The sequence below is a fragment of the Taeniopygia guttata genome, chromosome 1 (genome assembly GCF_048771995.1).
Source record: "Taeniopygia guttata chromosome 1, bTaeGut7.mat, whole genome shotgun sequence".
NCBI lineage: Eukaryota > Metazoa > Chordata > Aves > Passeriformes > Estrildidae > Taeniopygia > Taeniopygia guttata.
Genome location: NC_133024.1, coordinates 9358148 through 9380466, shown reverse-complemented (window position 1 = coordinate 9380466; position 22319 = coordinate 9358148). Strand labels below are relative to the sequence as shown.

General features: G+C 37.2%; 1 protein-coding gene and 1 long non-coding RNA gene across 22 annotated transcripts in view; both read right to left on the bottom strand.

The window, feature by feature from the left end:
* The window catches only part of ROBO2 (roundabout guidance receptor 2), a 1029224-nt gene that overhangs the window by 782022 nt on the left and 224883 nt on the right, over positions 1–22319 (bottom strand). The gene's annotated exons all lie outside the window — the stretch shown is intronic.
* The window catches only part of LOC140685241 (uncharacterized), a 262181-nt gene that overhangs the window by 177111 nt on the left and 62751 nt on the right, over positions 1–22319 (bottom strand). The window contains exon 1 of the long non-coding RNA XR_012058547.1: positions 627–22319. This exon is cut by the window's right edge and continues 62751 nt beyond it. This is a non-coding gene — a long non-coding RNA (uncharacterized lncRNA). The remainder of the gene's footprint in view (positions 1–626) is intronic.

Here is a 22319-nt window from a genome sequence, read left to right as displayed (position 1 = left end):
CTCCTTGTGGGAATCCAGGGCTTCCCTCTGGCTGCCCTGGCAGGTCTGGGACCCTGGCAGGGGGTCAGGAACCACCCTGGACAGAGCCCCCAGAGACACTGTCTGTGATCTCTGTCCATGGAAAAGAGTTTTCAATCTTACAGGGTGAATTACCAGCTCTGAGTGTTTGATATAAGCAATAATTAAATGTGGCACGGGTGCAAAAGTAAAATTTTAAGTTTCTAGATTAGGGATTCAAAGGGCACAAGATGGAGGAATTGGGTGTGTCTTGTCCTTTTTCCTCCTTCTTCATGCCCTCCATGTTTCACTGTAGTGTTGGCATTTTTCTGTTGGTTTAGGCTGGGGACACATTGTTCAATGTAGGTGACAGATATTGGCACGTTATTGTAAATACAGCACAGGTAGTTTTTGGTATTTAATGTTTGTAACATCCCACTGAGGGCAGAGCCCCACACGCTGCCCTGCAGGACAGAGCTGCAGCAGGGCAGCAGAACATGTTAGAGATAAACAGAATAAACAACCTTGAAACCAGCACAGACGAATTATGGCTTCTTCTTTAGCTACGGGGCAGAAAGACAGAGACTTTCTACAATCTTGGAATCACCAATACCCACAGATTCCGACACCTCCTGACAAAATGGCATAGACAACAGAGGGTAAGAAAGGCCAGACAGTGTAAGGAGAGTAAGAGATTTCAACACCCAGAATTTCAAACATGTACAGAGTGGGGGGCCCCTAACTTAGTGAGGGTGTGCTGAGAGCTTCAGGGGACTAGCTGCAGAAAGGATACCTAGAGATTTCTAGGCATTACTTAACATTGCTTGAATATTTAATATTGCAGTGCATTGGTTGAATTGGTGATAAGGATACTTAAGAGTTTCATGATTGCTGGTTAAATATGTGTCATTAATTAGTCAATAAACTGCTTTGGAACTGATTTCATTAAAAGGATGTTAACTGAGCAGTTTTAGCCTATAGTGCTATTCACACGTTACCCAGAAATTAAACAGCATCTCATGAAACACTTAGTATCTGGGACAAGACTCTTTCTACCTTTTCACTGGTAGAATATCCAAGGTGTGACTTTGTTCCAGGCCAGGTGGTATATATATATCTATGCTCATTCTAGCTGGGTACAGTTAATTTTCTCCAGAGCAGCTATGCTTAGGATTCATGCTGATAACTCAGGGATGTTTTTGTTATCACTGAGCAATGTTTGCATGGAGACAAGACCTTTTCTGCCTCTCACACCACCCCACCAGCAAGTTAGACTGGAGGTGCACAAGGAGTTGGGGTGGGACACAGCTGGGACAGCTGAGCCCAAGTGACCACAGGGGTATAACAGCTAAAGAGAGTAAGCCAGGGAGGGATAGGAGCAGTTTCTCATCAGCTGGCCCCGGGAATTGTACCATCATGTTTTTGCAGCCATGTTTAACTTACCAGCATAAAAAAAGCCCCACTATTAAGAGAGAGAGAAAAAAAAACATTTAACAGCATTAAGGCAAACTTTTGGATCAAGAATTTTTACCCCTTATTCTTGGAGGCAATCAAGAGCTAAATGTAATTTTCACCTGTCTGACAGGGAATTACAAATCTCTCCAAGTGCAGAAAATTGTGTTGCATGGGGCTGCTCTCGGTCTCCCACACAGATGGAAAACCCCAAAGGATCTGGTGAAAGAACAGCCTGCAGACTGTGGAACCAATCCCAGAGGGAAACTTGTTATATTTAATTAGCCTCATGGTCGTATTGAGAGAATTAACAATATTTTAATAAATTGCCATTGTACTCATGCTGTTTTAAAATGATAATATACAGCACCCTAAGTTCTACCTGAGAAGAAACCCTCAATAAAGAAGACTCATTAACAACACTGCCGTAGAAGTACAGTGGCCTTTAATTATAAAATTACATAGTCTTCTGGCAGTTTACTATACACTTGATAAACCAAGGACTTACATTTTTCTTTTTCAGTGCAAATTTCAAGATGGTTTTTGCTGGTGCACACGGTAAGTACACTGTGTGTTCAGAAACTGTTAATGTGTCTCCATTAAAATGACAACATACATCACCTGTGATGTCTTGGTTTCTAGGGTACCCCCTTGGCTCTTTTGAAATCCCTCTAAGTATGAAAACTAAAAGTTGATAAAAGCAGGTTTTCAAGTTTCCACAAAGATGAAAGAAACCTAAGCAGAAAACACTGGAGTTAATAATAAAAGACCCTCATATTTTCAACCTGGAACTCACCAAAACAAATGGTTATTGCTTCAGTGTAGCAAATGGCACTGTTATGGAGTATTTATGCAGTTTCCTGCAACACTGAGCATTTCTTGAAAGAAATTAACTTCCCAAACTGATATATGTTGCTCATACATTACAGCAGGATCTCAGAGGAAGCAATATTTCAAAAGTCTGTATGATATTAATAAATTGTTGTTTTCTATCCCTTATTATTGCCTTTTTTTTTTCCTATACAAAACGAGAAGAAATAGAACTGCCTGAAGTAGCCGAAAATCATCATCCAGGAGATCCAGGAGACAGCTGTGCGACAGCTTTGTGATGGAGCAGCTTGTTCATCACAGGAGCAGAAGTGTGCTGTTGACAGTGCCAGCACCTCTGCCACAGCACTTCTGTGAATAATGTGGAGCTCCATTTCTGTGGCTTACCCAAGGAAAATTTGAGGGAGAACATCTGTAATCAGCTGCAAAAAATACTGCCCCCCAAGCCAGTTGTGCCGCCCAGCCACTCCTGAATACCAGTGTTATTTTTTGACAGCAAAATGTTCTGCATGGCTGTGCATGTGAGTGACAAGCAGAGACATTTTTGTTCCTGTTTGCCAATAAAAGTTTTGTTCTCACCCCTGACACCCCACAGTAAGGTGTGCACTGAAATATGAATTCAGCTGGGGAGGCTTGCACTCAAGAACTGCAGCTGTTTTGGCCTGTTCTAAATACAGAAGAGAAAGAAATGTACCCTTGAGTAAAGGATGTTTTGTCCATTTATATTTCCTTGTAAAAAATATGAGTTGAACTAGAATATTCCAGTCACTCGCTTCTCTCAAATCATTAGCAATTCTTATCTACCATGACTTTGGCACTATGAACTGAACTAAAGACCTGAGGGAGAATCTAGGGAAAAATATATTTTGGTATATATATATTTTCCATCCAACAACTTAGTTTTATTTTGAGAAAGGCACTTGTCTCCAGGCTTCTATAAAGAGATTCCATCTACCATCTGAGTGTGCTGAGGGCAGGGCATAGGACAGACCATTAAAGAAAAAAATCAGGGACAGATAAACAAACAGGGAATTGGTGTCATTCAAAGAACAATTTCTTTTTCTCTGGAAGAGCTTGCCAGCAAAAAACCTCACATACACAGCACTTTCCTGTCCATCTATGAGACAGGTAACAGCAGTAATCTGATACCTCTGACAGAGAAACTGCTGAAAACATCTTAAATGCCCCAATGACAGTTCAGGCTGGCTTTCAGGTATCTCCTAAGATAGACATGAATGCTTTTTGTTGTCTCCCTCAGCTCGTTTTTCCCACAAAGTCATCACTCCTGCAGCCCTGTGATATTTAACAGCTTGCAAATTAGCTGAATACTTGGCAATTTGTACACCACCTTGCACACGTGCCTTTCCAGCACTGCTGCAAAGACAATGGCTTATCTCACACCGCATGGGAAATCAGGAGAGAGCTCCTGCTTGGCCCAGGAGGAAAACTGAGTCCCTCCCACTTCACCACACCATCAGTTTGGATCTCTGGTACCAGGCACTGGGGTAGTGGAGGCTGGTGAGCCCAGAGCTTGCTGTGATCAGCTGGGGACCAGTGCCTCCCAACAGAAGAATTACACGGAGCTTCTCCTGGATCTAATTGGCAAGTTTCCAAAAAGCACCTTTATCTTAAAAACAAAACAACCTTGAAAAAGCATGGCACTCAGTCTTCAGTGCCTCATGATTACAGAATTACAGATACATTGACTGGAAAGAAAATCTTTTTAATAGAGACCACTTTCTTTTTGTTGTCAGGCTTAAGTGTCTTCACTTTGAGAAAACAGCAAACCCCAAGCCTTCAACAACAATTACTGGATTACTCTGCTGGTGTCATTCAAAAAAAAAAACAAACCAAAAACCCAAACAATGGCATATTTTTTGGCTATGTGTTTTACAATATGCAAACCCCAGAAATTCCTGTAAACAAATATAATGCAGTGCTTTTGGCCACGAAAAAGTATTCAACTTTAGGATCTTTTCTATCCTAATGACTTTTGATGGGTTATTTTTGTTTTCATCGTGCCATTAATAAAAAGTGCTAACTCTTTAGCTCTAATTAGACCACTATCATAGAGCCCATTAATAATTCAATACCCCCTTTATCTATTCCCTTCCCCTTCAGAGCTCTTCAATCAGGGCTTATGTAGCAGGTTGCATTTGCTCTGAAAATCCATTAGCCTTCTGCCTCACTTGTGGGCTTTCCAAGGGACATAAATGGATAGATACATAATTTTATTTATTTATTTGTGTGCTTCTGCTTTTAGGCTAGATGTAAAATAATGGTGGCAATGGTGGGGAGTGGGAAGAAGGGGTGCATAATAATCTCTGGTGTCACAGCCTTACAGCTTAATTTGTCATCTTATTTTTCCACATGCAAGATTCTGACAGCATTGATCACCTGAATCTGTTAAACAATTTTTTCATGAGGCTGACACACTGCCCCAGTGCTTGCATCTATCAACATCTGCCTGATTTATTGGCTTAATAACTGAAAATCATTTGGTAGCCCAGCTCTATTTTGCCTGAACACTGACCTGTGACCTTAATTTGCTGCCTTTTGAGTTTCTTTGTTCTCCCATAACAGGTAGCTCACTAATCAGCAGAAACAGCTTTATAAACTTAGATAAATATTTAACTGAGATCTAGGAATATGAATTTTTAAATTATTCTTCTTGAAAAAGTATAAATAACCTAGACTAAACAGAACTACTGAAATCAAAGGCATGCTCGCAGAAAGGATGGGATTTGGCACACTTTTAATATTTCATGTCTTTCCCTGTTCCCATTTCAAAATATTGACAAACAGTTGTTATGAATTTCTGAAATAAAAGCAACACGTCTCTTGCTGCTAAGTCTTTATAACAAAATCCAGAAAGCAAACACAGTGATTTTTTGCTTTGAGGTACCAGAGATAAGACTGATTGGAATAATGTGGTGACAATTAGAAATGCTAATCTCATGTTATGGCAAAATTTTTAGTTTAGTAGTTTAGCACAACAGTAACCTAATTTAGAGCATATCCTTACATTTTATGGTTTAATGAAAACCAGCAAAAATACTTTACTGTAGGAACATTTCCGACCTTCCCAGGTCTCCACCCACTGATAAGCATGCACACAAACCCACAAAATTTTTAAAGGAAATACATTAGTTTAGGACTACTTTGAAACTTTATATGAGCACAAAATACATTCAACTTTTTTTTTTTTTTTTTTTGCCATGCAGCACACTGGCATTCAGGATCCTTTTACATGACTATGAAACAGCTGTATCTAATATTGAGATGTGACTTTCCAGTCAGAAATTTTACTCACTTTGTGAAAAGAAAACCAGTAGTTTTCTTCAGTCATTAGGAAAATTATGACTAGTGTTTGGAAGTCCTTGAAAAACCATTTTGTTGAGAACAGCCTGAGAAGCTGAATAATGGGGTGGAGATGAATGAGGAGAATAAACACTCATGACCTGGTTCCCTTCTGATCTGTTTTTTTCCCATATCCCATTTCCCTGCCTGCTAAGCCACATTCAGAGTGGGGCACAGCACAAAACAGCCTGGGTGATAAAGCAGGGAATCAAGAGTTTTTATTAGCAATAGGGAAAGAGGAGCTATTTCCCCATGCCAGTTTGGCAGAGTAGCAGAACCCTTCTTGTTGTGACAGAAGACTTTAAAGAACTTGCAGAAGTCCATGGGAGTTGGGCATTTCCAGGAAAGTTGTTTTGTTGGGAGGAAAGACAGCAATGTAATTTTAAAGAGGTGAACCAAATTGACAATATCAGTGCAAGAATAAGGAATTAGTGACCTATGGGACCACAAAGACCGTGTGGCAAATTTAGCCTTATAATAGGTAGGTAACCTTTGAAATAACTGTAAAACTAAGAGAAAAAGTCATCTTTAATTTCAAGACAAGACCAAATTCTTGTAAATCACCCAGGAAGAAAATATTGGGTTCTCATGCATGTTTTCATTTCAACAATACAAAATTTCTCCTCCAACAGCTTCAAATATATTTTTAAATATATTGCACATCTTTCCAGCACTGTATTCAGTGCTTCAATTTTCATTTAATTTTGATTATAATAGTATGAGAAGCAAATAACAAAACCTCACTTGTGGAGATTATCAAAGCAAACAGTGATCTTCTTGGATGTGGGTTAGTACTACAGCCAGTAGACCTGAATACACTTTTTCTCCACATGGAAGGCTGCCTGGCTCACAGGTCAGTGCTCATGTCTAGGCAGTCATTTGTTATGGTACTTAAAGGGGAAAAGAAACACTCTTCTAACAGTGACATGTTCAGAATTCTTCCTGTAGTTGATTTCTGTAATAGACAAGTATCATGTTTGTGGTCTGTTGTCAGTCAAATTAAGAGCATGTTATATAATGCCTGTCATCTAGACTGCAAAATAAGGGAAAACATCTTGATTTGCTTCTTTTAGTTTATGCCAATTGTGTGCATAATACTTGAAGGTTAATAGTGTGACAATGATGGACCAAACCATGCAAAGAATATCATTCTAACAATGGATAATTTCCCTGTGAAATGGATTGGAAAGAATGTGATAGTGTACAGAAGACTATATTAAAATTACGGCCCCTCAATCTGAAGAGTGAAAACATTACTTGCTCAAAGGCACTATTAAAATTAGAAACATCTATCTATACATTGTCTTGAAAACTGCTGTAGACCTCTGCACACATGCTCACATGGATATTATTCTGTTTGGGTATTTGGCTGTAGCTCACTTGTAGGCTCTGCTTAGACAAGAACCCATAAGAGGAAGAATCTAAATTCTTGCACTGGGAATGCTGCAGTAGTTCAAGCACAGCTTGTAAAAAGCAACAGCAGCAACAAAAAAGCCTGTGTCAAATAAGTTTCCCTGTAAGATTGTCTTTCTTAATAAAAATGCTCTTAGCCAATGAAACTTCTAATACTTAAATGACAAAATATTGCTGCAAGATAATCTTAATTGAGATCTCAACCTCTGCACAGCTTTTCTGTACTTAATGGAATCGGAAATATTTTAAGATCAATTAGCAATTATAAGAAATATTTTGCTCCCCTAAGGCTAACATTTTCTGCAAAAAAGCCCAGGAATTTTCAAGAAGTTTCAAGGAGCCTTAGCACAGCAATGTTGGAAGAAACCTTGTGGGTTTGTCTATTCCAGTATATCTCCACTTTCTTAAGAGTTCTCCACATATGTAACTGAGAAATGACAGAAGCTTTGTCCTCCTCCCAAATATGTAATTACATCTTTCTAAATATATCCGGATGAAATTAGGCTTTCTCTAATTTCTACAATAAAACACCATTCTATCACTTGGCTGATAAACTCTTACATTAAATCTTTAAAGACTCTGCTCCTCATATTATGGAAATTGAGGTGAAGGTTCAAACTTGTATGAATCCAACAAGATCTAAAAATCTATTACTAAAAAATCAAACTTTTTGCCAAGATAAACTATCATTATTATTTACTAGAAAATGCATTAGCTGTTGGTGCTGGGAGGAAAGAAACCCACATTACTCAAAGCATTCCACTGCAGAATTAGACATTTTTAAGCAGGGATATTTGTGGGCAGCTGCAAAGAGAAGCATTGCTGCTGCTGGACACAGAAGCAGGAGTAAATTCAGACATGCAGAGTTCTACAATTCTAGTTCAACAGTGCCTAGGACATTCATATTATTAATCATCTGGAAGTGGCCCCAAGGCCAGCTGAGTGATAACGCTGACAGAGAAATCAATTGAGGAAACATTCAGAGGAGTTTTAGATTTTAAAATTAAATGCAATCAAAAAAAGGGAAAAAAAAAACAACAAAAACACCTTCAAAGCTGTAACACAAACCTAGGAATTTCATCTGGGCTTTCACAAAATAAATTATCCCATAATGTTGTAAAAATAGTATTAACAGATAGGTAGAAGGAGAGTGGTTTTCTTTTTCCTTTTTCTTCAGCCATCAGCTGTAACTGAGGCAGACTTAAAAGGTGACATTAAAAGTTCAAAGGAATCCAAACACAGTTCCCAGAGCTCAGAGTCCCATCAGTTTCATTCCCCTAAGGCACCTACCATGGAGAGATGACAGAAGTGCTTTTGTCATCAGGTGCTGAAGGGAACCAGAGTAAAACCTCATCTTATGCTGTAAATGGGTTCTTCAAGGGGTGCCTACACTTACAGGCTTTGCCAAACATACAGATTATCAAAAGTGCCTACAAAGAGAAGGATGGCTTTGCTTTGCAAGGTTAACAGAGATGAACATATTCCAAGTGCTACGGGAAAAGAAGGTGGGGAGAGAAGGGAGCAGTGTGGATAGGATGAGCCAGAGAGCAGTTTAGAATAAATAGATAAAGCATAAGGAGAAACATGACCCGTATGTGAAAGAGGAAATCCTGTTCAATAATTTAGGGAGGAGGGAACTGTGATCAGAGCAATGCAGTTGATAATGATGTCAACAATTTGGATGCACAGAAAGGGAGAACATTTGAAGTAGTGAAGAAGAAATTAAAATGTACTGTAAGAAGTGCTGAGATTTCAGCAGCAAATATATAAAAGAATAAGATAGAGGGAAAATGACAGGAGGTTGTGCTAAAACAAGCAGAACAACCTGAGGTTTTAGCTAAAGCTAAGAATGAACAATAGTCATTAGACTACTTAGTTTTAGTTCATTACTGATTTTGCACTCAAAAAGGACCAGTTTTTACTTAAACAAAAACAGCGTCATTTTCAGTATAAAAACAAGCCATGAAATATCCATAGCTAGTTTTCAGAGACCAGAAAGAAGAAAATGGATCTTCTGTGTATTGACACCCTGGGGGCTGGATCACTTACAGACAGATTACAGTGATCCTAGGGCAATGCATATCATACTTTGTTTCCTATGCTTCTCTCCAAGTAAAACCTAAGTTTTATGGTGGCTTAGCCCACATGTGATGATAATAACATGAAGACTTTCTAAAACACTCCATTAAGAAAGCCCAAAGGCCAATGCATAAAAGAGTTGATGTTCCCAAACCATTCAATGTGCTTGGGCTGTTTACAAATGATGTGCAAAACACAGCACAAATGATATAAAATCAGTAAGTGCTGTGCCCTCGGCACAGACCCTTCCCCTTCTTCCTCCCCAGGCACCTCCAGGAATAAATTGAGAAGCATTAAAAGGAAAGCCATTTCTGAACTTCTATGGACTGAGGCAGACATTTTTATCTTTTTTCTTTTTTAATGTACAAAATACAACTGATTCAATGAATGCCTTATTTCATCCCCAAATATGGAAACTTATATAACTTAACAATCTGTATAATTACATTTTATTGCACATGCATTGTCTTATTGTGACACTTCTTTTCCTGCTCTAGCATACTGGACTATGCAATTCCCTTTACAGTCTGCCTAGGAAAATTCATTCTTTCTAGAAATTACTGACCATATATGTCTGGGGAGTAGAAAACCAGACACAAAGAGATGTGGCAGAGACAATGAAAATGTCTCTGAGGGTTTCAGAAGATACCACATAGGCTTTTACAACCTAAAAATCTACTAAAAGTTACAGAACTGAAAGTAAAGCTGAAGGAAAGGATTTTCTCTGAAAGAAAACAGGAAGCAGGGAGGGAATTTTTTGCTAAATCTCCAATTTTAATTTATTTTGTTTCACCCAGATCTGGATTTCTGTGTTCGAAAAATTCACAGGTTTATTTTCTTTTTAAGTAAAATCATAACAAGAGTTTGAAATAGTTCCTTGGGTGTTTTTGGACTGCTTCTGTTAAGAAAAAACATGCAGGTGAGTTCACCTGACAGCCTTGTCAGAGCATCCCAACCTTTGGCAGCAACAACAAGTGATGCAATCCAGGGGAGCAGATTTGCAAGGCAGTGCTGACAGCTAGGCATGGTAAGACTGGCTCCAGCCTGGTCACACAAACCAAGTATCCCCAGTCACTGGAGCAATCAGGGGTGCTCCAGGACTGTGTGAACCAGTTCATTTCCATCCAAAGGAATGCCAGTTTACCTGTTTGCCCTGGAGACAACTGCACAACGCAAATTAAAAACTGGCAAATCAGATACCAGAAAAAGAAAAGCAAAAACAACAAGAAGAAGAAAGTCCAAACTGCGAACATACAAATTCCAAGTGCTTTAGGTATGTAATTAGCAAGAAAAAAAAGGAAATTCCTACCAAAGCCCAGCAAAAAAAATATGGTTTCCAATGCATTTGATCATAGCACATCTTGGAAATAAGATTGCAGCATTTTCCATCACCTATAACTTTTAGAGAAAGAAACTCTCAAGAAACACCAAGAGAAATAATAATGTCAAATCTTAGCAAGTAACATTAGCTTGTCAATTAGTGCTGATTATTGTACTGTTCACATGTGATAGGAAACAAGGCAAACATCCAGAATGGGCATTGACAGCACTGATGCAAAGTCCATACTGTCTCATTGCTTAAATAATTCATTTTCTGCTTTCAAAATGAGGTGAAGTGACAAAATGGACCCATTTCTTGCCATGCTCTATTTAGTTCATCACAAGTTTTTACCAGCTAGAGTAGTCCACAAGACTGGGATGGAAAAGGCACTTTAGAAAAAACAAACTTTCAGTATTCCCACAGAAGTCTCACAGTGAATGCAAACAGATCACAAACTAAATCAAAACCTTTGGAGAGTCAAATTTGTTTTATTTATTATGTAATGCTTTGTAAAGACACAAGCTAATTTATGTGATGCAGCAGCTGAGGTTACTAATAAGATGCCAGATAAAGTAGGATTGCAAAACATGGTAAAGGTTGAACTCTGAATACTCCTTTTCCTGTGTAAATGAACAAATTTTCAAGCACATCAGCTTCCCTCTGATCTGAGGAAACAGATCAGAGAGCCAAAGTAAGATGGTTATGCCATGCAGCATCTGGCAAACCACACTTCCCAGACCACAATTAGCTGTAGTCCTAATACACTTTAAATAAAGTCAGTTTGTAAGAGGTGTAGCATTACAGCAAGTATTAGAGATATGTCACACAACACATACATTATTGACTACCTTATATTTCTTTATATAAAAATATAAAAATAAACCCCGAGCATAATGCACACGCCTCTCTGATTATTTGATCTCTTTTGTGAATAAAACATTTTCCCTGTGTAATTTCAGTTTATGCCATCAATGGGGCATAATTGAATTGAGGCCTGGATTATCCTGCAATGCTTGCAAGGAATCAGCACTAGGTTTCTTCATCTTCTCTCATCTGCTCACATGATTTTACATGCCCTTGTACTGGCTGAAGCAATAAATAAAACATTCCATGTGAGTACTAATACAGCACCAGAAGTCCTGCGATTTTGACTTAGTTTTGACATTTCTTCTCTCTTTCCTTCAGTTAATACTGCTGAAAACTGGAATATCTCCACTGGAAGGGTAGGTGCTGAGTTGAATCAACAGAGACAACTGCTTCTATTTAGAAACTTACTTTTCTATGGTTGTTCTACATGTCTCCATCACAGCAGAACAGAAAAATAATGAAGCCAAACCAAGCAGTTCTGGCAGTAACTGAGGATACATTTGAACTGACAAGAAGCTGCAGCTGTGGTTTGTTGTTCCTTGTTTAAGCTCTCTAAGGAATCTGTAGCTCCCCACTGGCACTGTCACACTCAAGGTCACGGAGCTGACTCAGATCTAACACTGTTCTTATGCTGGTACTCTAGTGGTGTTTGCACTCAAGTATAATATTGGACTTGTGCTGACATCCTACAGAAACTACATGACACGGAGCTCTGAGGAGCACACCCTGTTTCATACCTTCAGATCACCTGATAATCTATACTTCTACAAAAATATTAAGAACATGTACCACTATTTACAATTTTCTGGAAGTTTTCTATAGAGTTACTTTTTATTTCAGTCACTTACAGCTTTAACCTGACCTTTCTCAGATTTAAAAATATATGGTTAATTATGCATCCACTTCTAGAGGGTTTTGGGGTTTTTTTGTTATTTTGGGGGAGGGGGTTACTGTTTTATTTTTGGGGGGGGTTTTGGTTTTTTTTTTTTTTTGGTAATGTGATTAATTTATTAAAAAAAAAAAAACCAAAACAAACCTCCAGCATACTTCTGACAAGAAACATTCAACTTTGCTAATTTAAATTAATAGCTACCTTACACTCATTTTTGAGATATGTTTACATTGGGAAATTTATGCATCTGCTTCCAGTAATTTGTAACTGGCATTATACATGTAGTGAGAGAGATTTTTTCTCTTCAGTACATGGGTTAAAATGCTCGAGAATGGTTTTGTTCAAGGAAAATCTGTCTCCTCAATGAAGGGTTGTATAGGTTTATTTATTTAGCACATGGATACTGAAAATCACTTCATTAGCAAGTAGAACCAAAATCCAACCTGCAATGGCCAAATTCAACCACTGCCTTTAATTCTGAGAGTTGGATAACAGACCCCATATGAAAGGGCTGTTCAATAAACCTAGACAATCTCACATTCCCCACCAGCCTAGAAAAAACTTATACAAACACTCCACAACTGTGGAATGCAGCAACATAATAATGAATCACACCAAAAAAAAAAAAAAAAAAAAAAAAAAAAACCCACAAAAAAAAACCCCTATGAAAATAGAATGGGTATTTCTGTAAGAAAGCCGAAATTTGGTTGGTTTTGGGTATTTTTGTAGCTGTAGCTATTGATGGCTACAAGTTTAGTGCCTTGCACCGTAAACAGATTTATAAAACGTGCAGAGTGATCAGACCAAGAAAAGATTTGTAAAATTTCTTGGATTAGTAAAGTCTGTCTGGCAGACTCATCTGTGAAGTGGATAATGAATAACGTCAGTCATCCATCAGACCAATAACCACTGGCACAATGTACTTCACAGATTCATTATATGCACAGAAACACAAATAAATCTCAGTGGATTTATAAAGCTGAATTTTGAAATTGTCTCCCTTTTCTTTCTCTGCCTGTACAATATTCCTGACTTTCTGAACATATTTATTTAACAAACTATGCAGGCTGAAGTTTTTATCTTCAACAAATGCCATGGAAGAACAGGCTGCCAGTGCTAGAGGGCAGAAATTGGGACATCCTGCCCAGCTCACAGCCAGCAAAGGGCTTCCCATAGCACCACCAAATTTCAGATAACAGCCTGGCAGCACCATCCACACTCCCCTTCAGAGGGAGCTCTGTTAGTCACCAAATCTAATTATTCAAGGGTACTCATTAAGATTCAGGCAGGAGTTATAATTGCTTAATCTCATGTCGTTATTGCCATTAACTAGTTGCTCTAACATGAAATTTCCTCTCCGTTCTCCTGTTTGCACTCCTCAGGCAGGTGTTGGCTGTTATCAAGCCTTGTCACATCTTGGCCAAAATGTGTCTGTCTCAAGGCTCTTTGAACTTTTGTCTTTCAAAGGAATCCCATTAGCTCTGCCACCAGTCACACTGTTGTGATCTTACAGTTTGTCAATAACTTCTTGATAACAAGCTGCAGTGCTAAGGCATTTGAACTTGGATGCTGCCCACAAGCTCTCAGAAAAACAAAACAAAAAAAAAAATAGGAAAAAGGCAGCTGGAGCAGCAGGATGCAGCAGTGTTTCTTCCTTCAGCCCAAGCAGCCAGCACTGTCCATTAGAGGGGAAGGCAGTGGATTAATGAGAACAAGAAAGACACTTCAGAGATTAAGAGGTCTTTGCATGAAGGTAAACCAATATTTCAGCGCCACTTTGGAAATTCTTTTCCAGAAAGGGGACCTGGCCTAAAGGTTCTAGTCAAATGGCAGTACATAGCAACATATGTTACTATAACACTTATAGTAAAAAAAAAAAAAAAAAAAAAAAAGCATATTCTTGTACTTTTACTTTCATTAAAACCACTGTTGGAACTATATTTTTTCCTCTAAATATTTAAAAAAAGCAAACTTAGAAACTCAGCTAAAACAATGGAGCAATATAGCATCACCTGAAATGCCTCAATGCTCTTCCTGTACACCTTGAGGCTTCCAGGAGAGAGGGGAGAAATCCCTTTCCTGCACCTGCTTCACCTGATGTGGCACAGACCAGCCAGTGAAAACACCTGTTTTCTTCCTGGCTCTGCAGCCAGCCACCTTAATGAAGAGCAACACCCTATCTGCACACAAAGAAAACAGATGCCATCTGCTACACACACTGTAAATCTTCCTTGGATTGCTTGTATCACTTAAGGTAACTAATTAAAAGCCAGTCAGAATAATTATTTTAAAACCAATGATTTCTAAATAATCGTTTTAAAATCACACAAATGACTTCCCACCTTCAGCAGACATAAATTTTTGGAATCTGTGAATACATTTATACATTTTTATATCATCAGTTAAGTTTTTGTGTTTTCTTAATGATGTAAGAGATGTTTACTCTGAAGAAATTATTTATTAATTATTAGCAACCTCTTTTCTCCCCATAAAAAGAAACTTCTAATTTTTAATTCATCAGAATACTTCATTTAAGAGAGGATACAATGTAAAAAACCTTCCAGAGAGGTAGCTCTGCTCTATGCACACAGTAAAAATGAAAGCACATGTGTTATGCCTTAAAAACTTGATGCAAGTCCTTTCACAATTGTTCTTCCCCAAACATAAGGCATTATGATGCACAGAGGAGTCCTCTTGATTACTTAATACAAACATGTTAATGTTTTCTTTGTAAAGGATGATGCATGAGCTGCAGAAGTCATCCAGCACAAAGCACAGTACACAGGCTACTAATATTTCCCAGCACATCACTGAAAATAAAGCTCTGAACTTCATTCTCTTGGATACCTGTGGACAATGAAATTAAAAAGATAATCAGTGAGGCAGTGATGAACAATAGGTTTCTAATTCCAGATGAAATCATCATTACTACTGATACAATCCCCACTTCCACATCCCACCTCTTCTGTAGCAGTCATCCATTAACCCATATTGTCAAGTCCAAGACAACAACTTGTGTTTCAAGCTGTGTCCATCTTTTCTAGCAATATTACAGTGAATCAATAGGTAAGTTAAAGAAAAATCCATTACTTGTTGGCTTTCAGAGAGCATTTTAATAAGTATAAATACATTAAAATAAAATTACCCTATTAGTTTAAAACCATGTTATTTTGTCATCTTCATTACAACTGTTCAGATGCTACATTGAATCATTTTCTTTCAAGACAGTGGGGCAAGTATACAAAATGTTTTACATTCATGTTCCATTTTTCCCTGTATTTTTTTTTGAAACAGCAAATCTACTTTCTATATCCTAGTACCATGGCCTTTAGCTAAATGCATGTGTACATAAAATCTTGAGTAATGCATACTCCTAGAGAGTGGTCACACACAAGCGTCTCAAAATAAAACCATTTTCAATAATATTTACTGAACAACTGTGTAGATATCAGAAATACGAATTTTTCAGTTTTTCAGATTTTCTTTTTAGATGAGAGAAGTATTTGTTATGAATTCAAAACATATTTTTCTTAAATGTAGCATCTGAATTAAAGTTCTACAATTTTCTTTGGTGGAATTGGCTCATAATGTTGCCTTAAAAGAGCAATTGCACATGGCACCAAATTAGGAAAATCTCTTAAATGAGACCTGTGGTTTCATTTCAGGCTTGCTAGCTTGCTCTGTTACATCTTGTTGGAAACAGGGGAGACGTTCAATGTTTTATTCTGCACAGAATTGGAATGGCCTAAATACACAATTAAACTAATAAGATAACTGCATTTTACAATTATGAAACATCTTTAAATGTTTTACTGAAAACAATGGCTATAAAATAAAATGCATAAAGGATTTAAAGTAAAATTTGGTCTTTTTTTTCAAATATTAGAAGTTTGTTCTTAGGATTTACTCATTAAAAAGTTTTGCATCATTTACAGTTTCTTGCTTTTGTATGACTCATGAGGCAGATCAGCACCATGCTCATACCATGAGCTTTTACTGTCCATTAAAAAAGCCCTTTCACCCCATGAGTAAGTGGTTTCACACTGTGAAAATGTTTTTAAAAACTAAAAAAAAAAAAAAAGAATATGTTTTGCTAGAGAAAACTATGAAAAGTAAAGAAAGAACCCTAAACCTATCTAAAAGGGAAATGACACAGATCCAATCTGTGGCCTTGCCAGATAAGCTATTTCATAAAAATGCCAAGTTAATTTCAAGAATAACCTCGTGCATCATGAGAGATTGCATCCATTCATTTTCATGTTGACACCAAAATGGGAAAATTTTTAACAACCTGGTCTAATGGAGGGTGTCCCTGTCCATGGCAGGGGGTTTGGGACTGGATGACCATTGAGATCCATTTCACCTCCTTAAAATGCTATGATTCTGTGTGTTATTATTCAGGATTATTCTACCTCTGAAGCCGCCCATAAGATTGCAACTGAGACATACTTCAGTTTTTATTAAAAATACAGAAACTAACTTTCAAATATTTGATCTACAATACTTATTTTTAAAATAGTTTGATCTACAGCAAATAGATCCCAAATATACACATTTTAGTATGAATACAAAGACTGAATTTCTGTGTGTATAATTTGGAGCTACCACCTGAGATGCTAAATAAATATCAATAAAAAGAAGGTATAGTTATTTGGAAGTTTAAGAAGTAGTACTCATGGGGGTAAGAGCAGCTATTGTTAAGAGTAACTTTGTAGAAGGATATAGTAGGTATGCTATTTGTTCTGTATTTAACAAGTTCCTAGAGGTTTGAGTCTACTTTTAAGGGCATTGATACAGATATAAAAATGCAAATGGATTTTCCTTGCACACCCAAACACATGGGCACACTGCATGAAACACAACCTGTTCACTACGGAATATTTTTAAACTGTGCCCTGAAGAAGATATTTATAATTAAAGCTCAAGTAAGCATCCTCCTTTCAATTTATTCAAACATGTGATGTTACTCTGGCACACAACAAGCTTGTGATATATCCTCAGGCTGTATAGAACACTATGCCAGAAAACTGTGACTAGGAAAGCTAAGTAGCGTCCTTTAAAAAAATCAAAACAAACAGAAGCAAGATTCAGAACAGATACAAAGCCTAGTGTACAAGTAATTCAGATGTTAAATATTTTTTACATGCTGTTTTTAAAACAACTCATTTCTGTGGTGATAAATCTGTAAGAAAGAGTTCTCTCATAAGGCACCTGCCTGTTCTCTCAGTCCTCAGGCATGAGCAGGGAAATCTGCCAAATTGAAAAAGGATTCATGTTCATGTCCAAACCTACAGTAGTCATCTCATCAAAAACCATGACCTCTAAAGGAAGTTGATTAAAAACACCAATAAATTAGTAATAGGTACATGGCTTAATAGAATGCTGTGATTTTCATTCCTTAGGGACTTTGGATTTAGGGATCTGCAGAAATAATTAAGAAAATCATGCCTATTGTCATGAGAACAAATGAGCTACCAAAGAGCCAACATCTAAAAATCCACAAGCTGGAAAAATATTAGACAACTTTGGTCTTAGTAAAATTCCTTTTTTAAGAAAAAATAGGTTTAAGTATATTATAGGGCTTTTTAGAATAATATGAGCTACTACATCATATATTTTGCTCAGAAAGTAGTTACCAAAGTTTGAATTGAGCCAGATTATGTGTTTTCCCAGCAAATATTGTCCCAAAATAAACATATTCAATAGCTTGCGATAAACCAAATTTAGCAAGTTTTATACGGAAAAACTCAGTATTTACAGATAAGCAAAATATCTGACAGCAGGTAAAGTAATTTTACTTGGCAGATTACACTCGTGTGGAAATGAAAACTTCTAATTTATCAAACAGCAGGAAAGACATGGCATTTTATTGGATTTCTGTTCCAGTTTCCAGTCCATATGATGGTTTAATTTCTCTGACTCATAACTGTAAATTCTTATTTGTCATACCAAAGAACCAGTGTTAATATTCAGAAAGCTTCTTCTTATTTTGTGTGTCTTCTACACTACCTGGAAACAGAATTGAAAGCATAGCAGAAACTGAGCACTGCCTTGGTTTATATGTTATGCCATTATTATCTCAGAATTTAACAATGTGTTTGGAATATTGTAATATTTGTAATATTAGAAACATTTTTAGAAATGCCTGCCCAGAACTATGGCTACCAGTCGGTTTTGATTGATGATGTGTAGAAGGAAAGAATTCCCTGTGTCTTCCAGTGAGGGCCCCCCAGGGGCCAGAAGCAAGCAACCACAGCAATTTGGAAAGAGTCTGAGGTCTCTCAAATTCATCCCAGTAGGACTACTGGGAAAAAGCATAGCACAGGAAGTCTATAGAAAAACAATAAATTCAAACACTAATTGTGAAATATATCTATACATATATCTCTCTCTATATATGTATATATATGTATATATATATGTATATATATATATATATATATATATATATGTATTTATATGTATTTATATTACAGTTTTGCTGCTCTTGCTTTCAGGTATCAGAATTGCTTTCAGACCCAAGATTCATGTCACTGAAACAATCCCTGGCCTGTGAAGCGTGGAATAACTTCTACAGAAAGTTCACAAGTTCAGTTCCAGAGAGATGGCAATGTGTAGAAGCTTCATTAAAGGAAAAGAAAGGATTGTGGATTGTTGTTTTGTTGTTTGGTTGGGTTTTCTTTTTTGGGTGGTAGTTTTTGGGTTTTTTTGGGTTTTGGTTTGGTAAGATTTTGCATGCGTGTATATAGAAAATGGTCCCATTCAGGTATTAGCTAACTAGTTTGGGAAGATTTTTTAACCCTTTAACCAGGTGGGACTTTTGAGAATAACTGAGGAATGTGGAAATGGGGTCAGAATGAGAGAGCTCGATAGTGTCCTTCCAACAAGGCAGGTGGAAGGGGGTGTCAGACAACAAAACAACAAGGGGGAAAAAAAAAGCCTGAAATCAAAGCAAAGCACAGAATTTAAAACTACCTGAAATGCAGGACACAGGAGGTGAAAAGCCAGAGACACCTGCTTGTTATAACTGACTATTATGGAGTTTTATTTAATCCATGAAAGATGAAAATATAATTTCTATGCATTTTCTGGGGTTTCAGTCTCTCCTGGAAAAACATGTCTGATCAGTGGTCTGGAAGGGCAGAAACAGCTTTTTCAGCACTCCACAGGTATCTGCAACTCTCCAAATGAATTATTTGCTCCTTCCTAAAAATGATCCAAGACCACCCCTTGTTCTGAAGGTCTTTTTAAGCAAGACTGTAAAATTATCAGTTTTCTTACAGTGTACTGTAATATCAATTAATATCTTAGCAATCAATAGTGCCTAAGTTTTAAAGCTTGTTTTGTATTTACTTCAAATAAAAAGTTTTATTAAACTTTTAAATGTGTTAGATTTTAAGCTTTGAATAAGTCCTTTCTTCCATGTTTCAGTGATGGAAAGAAACTCCTAAATAAAATACCTGAGGAATTAATCACTTTGATAGTTTTGGCTTCTGTAAGATTGTCATGTTTAATTGCATTTACAAATAATTTTAAAGTGGAACCTGTGATTTAAAGGGGCTAGAAAATTTTTATGTTTCTCCTTAAGATAAATCATCAGCTCATTTTAGAGTTCTTGAAATCCAGAGAGAGTTTTGACATTTCATTAGGAATGGAATGGGTTACTTAAGCTTTATGTTTACCTATATCCCTTGAATGTTCTTTAGTTTAATGGTATTTTGGAGCATGTTTGAAAACCAGTGCTGAAAAGCCACTTCACATCACTTAAAGCACTAAGAGAAGAGAAAAATTTTATTCTATTTGTGAATACAAAACCATAAATACCAATGCACAGTGGGCAGGTCTTTTAAAATACAAAGTGTAGCCAAGATAACTAAAGGAAAATTATTTTCTTAGGTATAATCCAATTTGTGTGTATGCTATAGAAACAAGCACTTAGAACTCATTTGCCTAAAGTGTCTCAGAAATTACAGGGAATTACTAACAATTTTGGATAGATGTGTTTCTGCTCCTTAATATAGGACCCAAAAACCTTATGAGAGCAATTAAAGCAACAGTCATAAACACACAGTTCCAATAGCTATAGGTTTTTTACCCTCCCCAAATGAAAGATAATATTTGATTTTGTTTTCATAGGAATTTACATCTCTGTTAGGCACAGACAGCTTGCATATTTTCAATTTATTTGCCACTCTAAAGGATGCAGACTCTGTGCCCACATTCTCCTGCTACTACCATGGACACTGCCTGGCACCCCACAAATGTGGGCTGCTGTTTACCAGGGAGTTTCAGAAAATGTTTAGCATGGGCTCAACTCATTGAGTACTGTGTCCTGAATTGATATTCAATGTGAAGTCTATGGCAGAAAATATGGTCTGAAGTTCCCCTGGTGCTGAAATAGTATAAAACAATGTTCCCTACTCACAGGAAATGTACAATTTTCCCAAGATTTAATGATAAGTTTTCTATGCAGCTGGACACAGCTATAGTTCATCTGATCCCTGTAATGAAAGTGTGCACATGGATGTCTTTGCACATTGTCTTTCAGGGCAGGGAGGTTTCAGCTCACTTAGGGTGGGTGGTTTTTGGTGGGATGAAAAGCAGTGAGTCATTACAGCATCTGGACTATGAAGTGTCAGCGGCATCACTAAGTACTACAAATCACAGAATAGAATGGTTTGGGCTGGAAGGGACCTTAAAGATCACCTTGTTCCAACACTGCCATGGGCAGGGGACAATTTGCACTAGACCAGGCTGCTGAGAGTCCCATCCAGCCTGGCCTTGAACACTTCCAGGGATGAGGCAGCCACAGCTTCTCTGGGTAACCTGTGTCAGGGTCTCAGCACCCTCACAGGAAAGAATTTTTTTTCCTAATACCTTATCCAAACCTACTCTTTTTCATTTTGAATCTATTTCCTCTTATCCTGTCACTACATGCCCTCGTAAAACCTCTCTCCACCTTTCTAGGTCTACAACTAAAGTATATTTAGAAGCTATGCTATTTCAAGCTTATCTCTTGTGGATTTTCATAGGACTGCACCAACATTTGTACCTTATGTTGAATATTGAATATTAAATTATTTATAATATTGCCCTTGCTGAGAGCTTTGAGAGTCAGAGCCAGGGTATGAGTATTGCAGTGTTTGGGTCCAACCTGACTGTCACAACCCACATTCTACAGAGCTCCATCCTTCACTTGCAGTGTGCTGACTCCTACCAGTTATTCCCTTTAGATGCTTTCAGCCTGCTTTTTATTCTGCAAAGAACATTAGTCCTCATCATAGTATTCCACCTTACCTTTACAAAGATCCTTATTTATTTATGGTTGTATACAACAGCATTAAGCGTCAAAATTTCCACAGGAACAGAACCGTAGCATCATTTGGGAAATAAAGAAGGTGGGGGAAAAAAAATCTGCAGTGGTTCTCTCAGTACATACAAATAGTTAAAATGTTAAAGTTTTGGTACACAGTGAGTGCCTAAAGCCTAATATGTGAACTTCATAAGTCTACAGCTTTCAGTGTCAGAAATATCTTGTGTGAATTCTCAGCATGCTGTTGGGAGATTAATTACAGTTATTAGCTTGACTATGATTTTTAATTATATACATTCTTAATATAATTAAATTTACACTCATATCAATCTAATCAACACTGATTTACTGGAAAAATGGTGATTTCAGAATTCAGATGGAAATAAATGTCCATAGAATTCCATGTGTACCCAACTTTTTCTTTTGGGGTCATCAGTTCAGGTATGTGAACAGAGGAACTTGTTTTTTTTTAGTTAATTGCCACTGGGGATATGGACATCTGGTATCTTGAAAAACTGCCTTTCAGATAAGATTGAGAACAAAATGAAAAAGAAACAATAAAGGTTGTGCTGTACTTCTGAAAACAAACCAAACAAACATAAAGTGAAAGGATAATCCTGTCCCCCAAGAAGCCCTAGGGGACAGTGACGCTCGTGTCTTGCAGCATTATCATGGCTTGTAAATTCTTGCTATGTAGATACTGTCAATTTGAGATATACATTGCCTTAAAAATTATCAAAAAAACCCTGCAGTAAAAAATGCAAATGAAAGGTATTTTATAATGTTTCAAAGGTTCA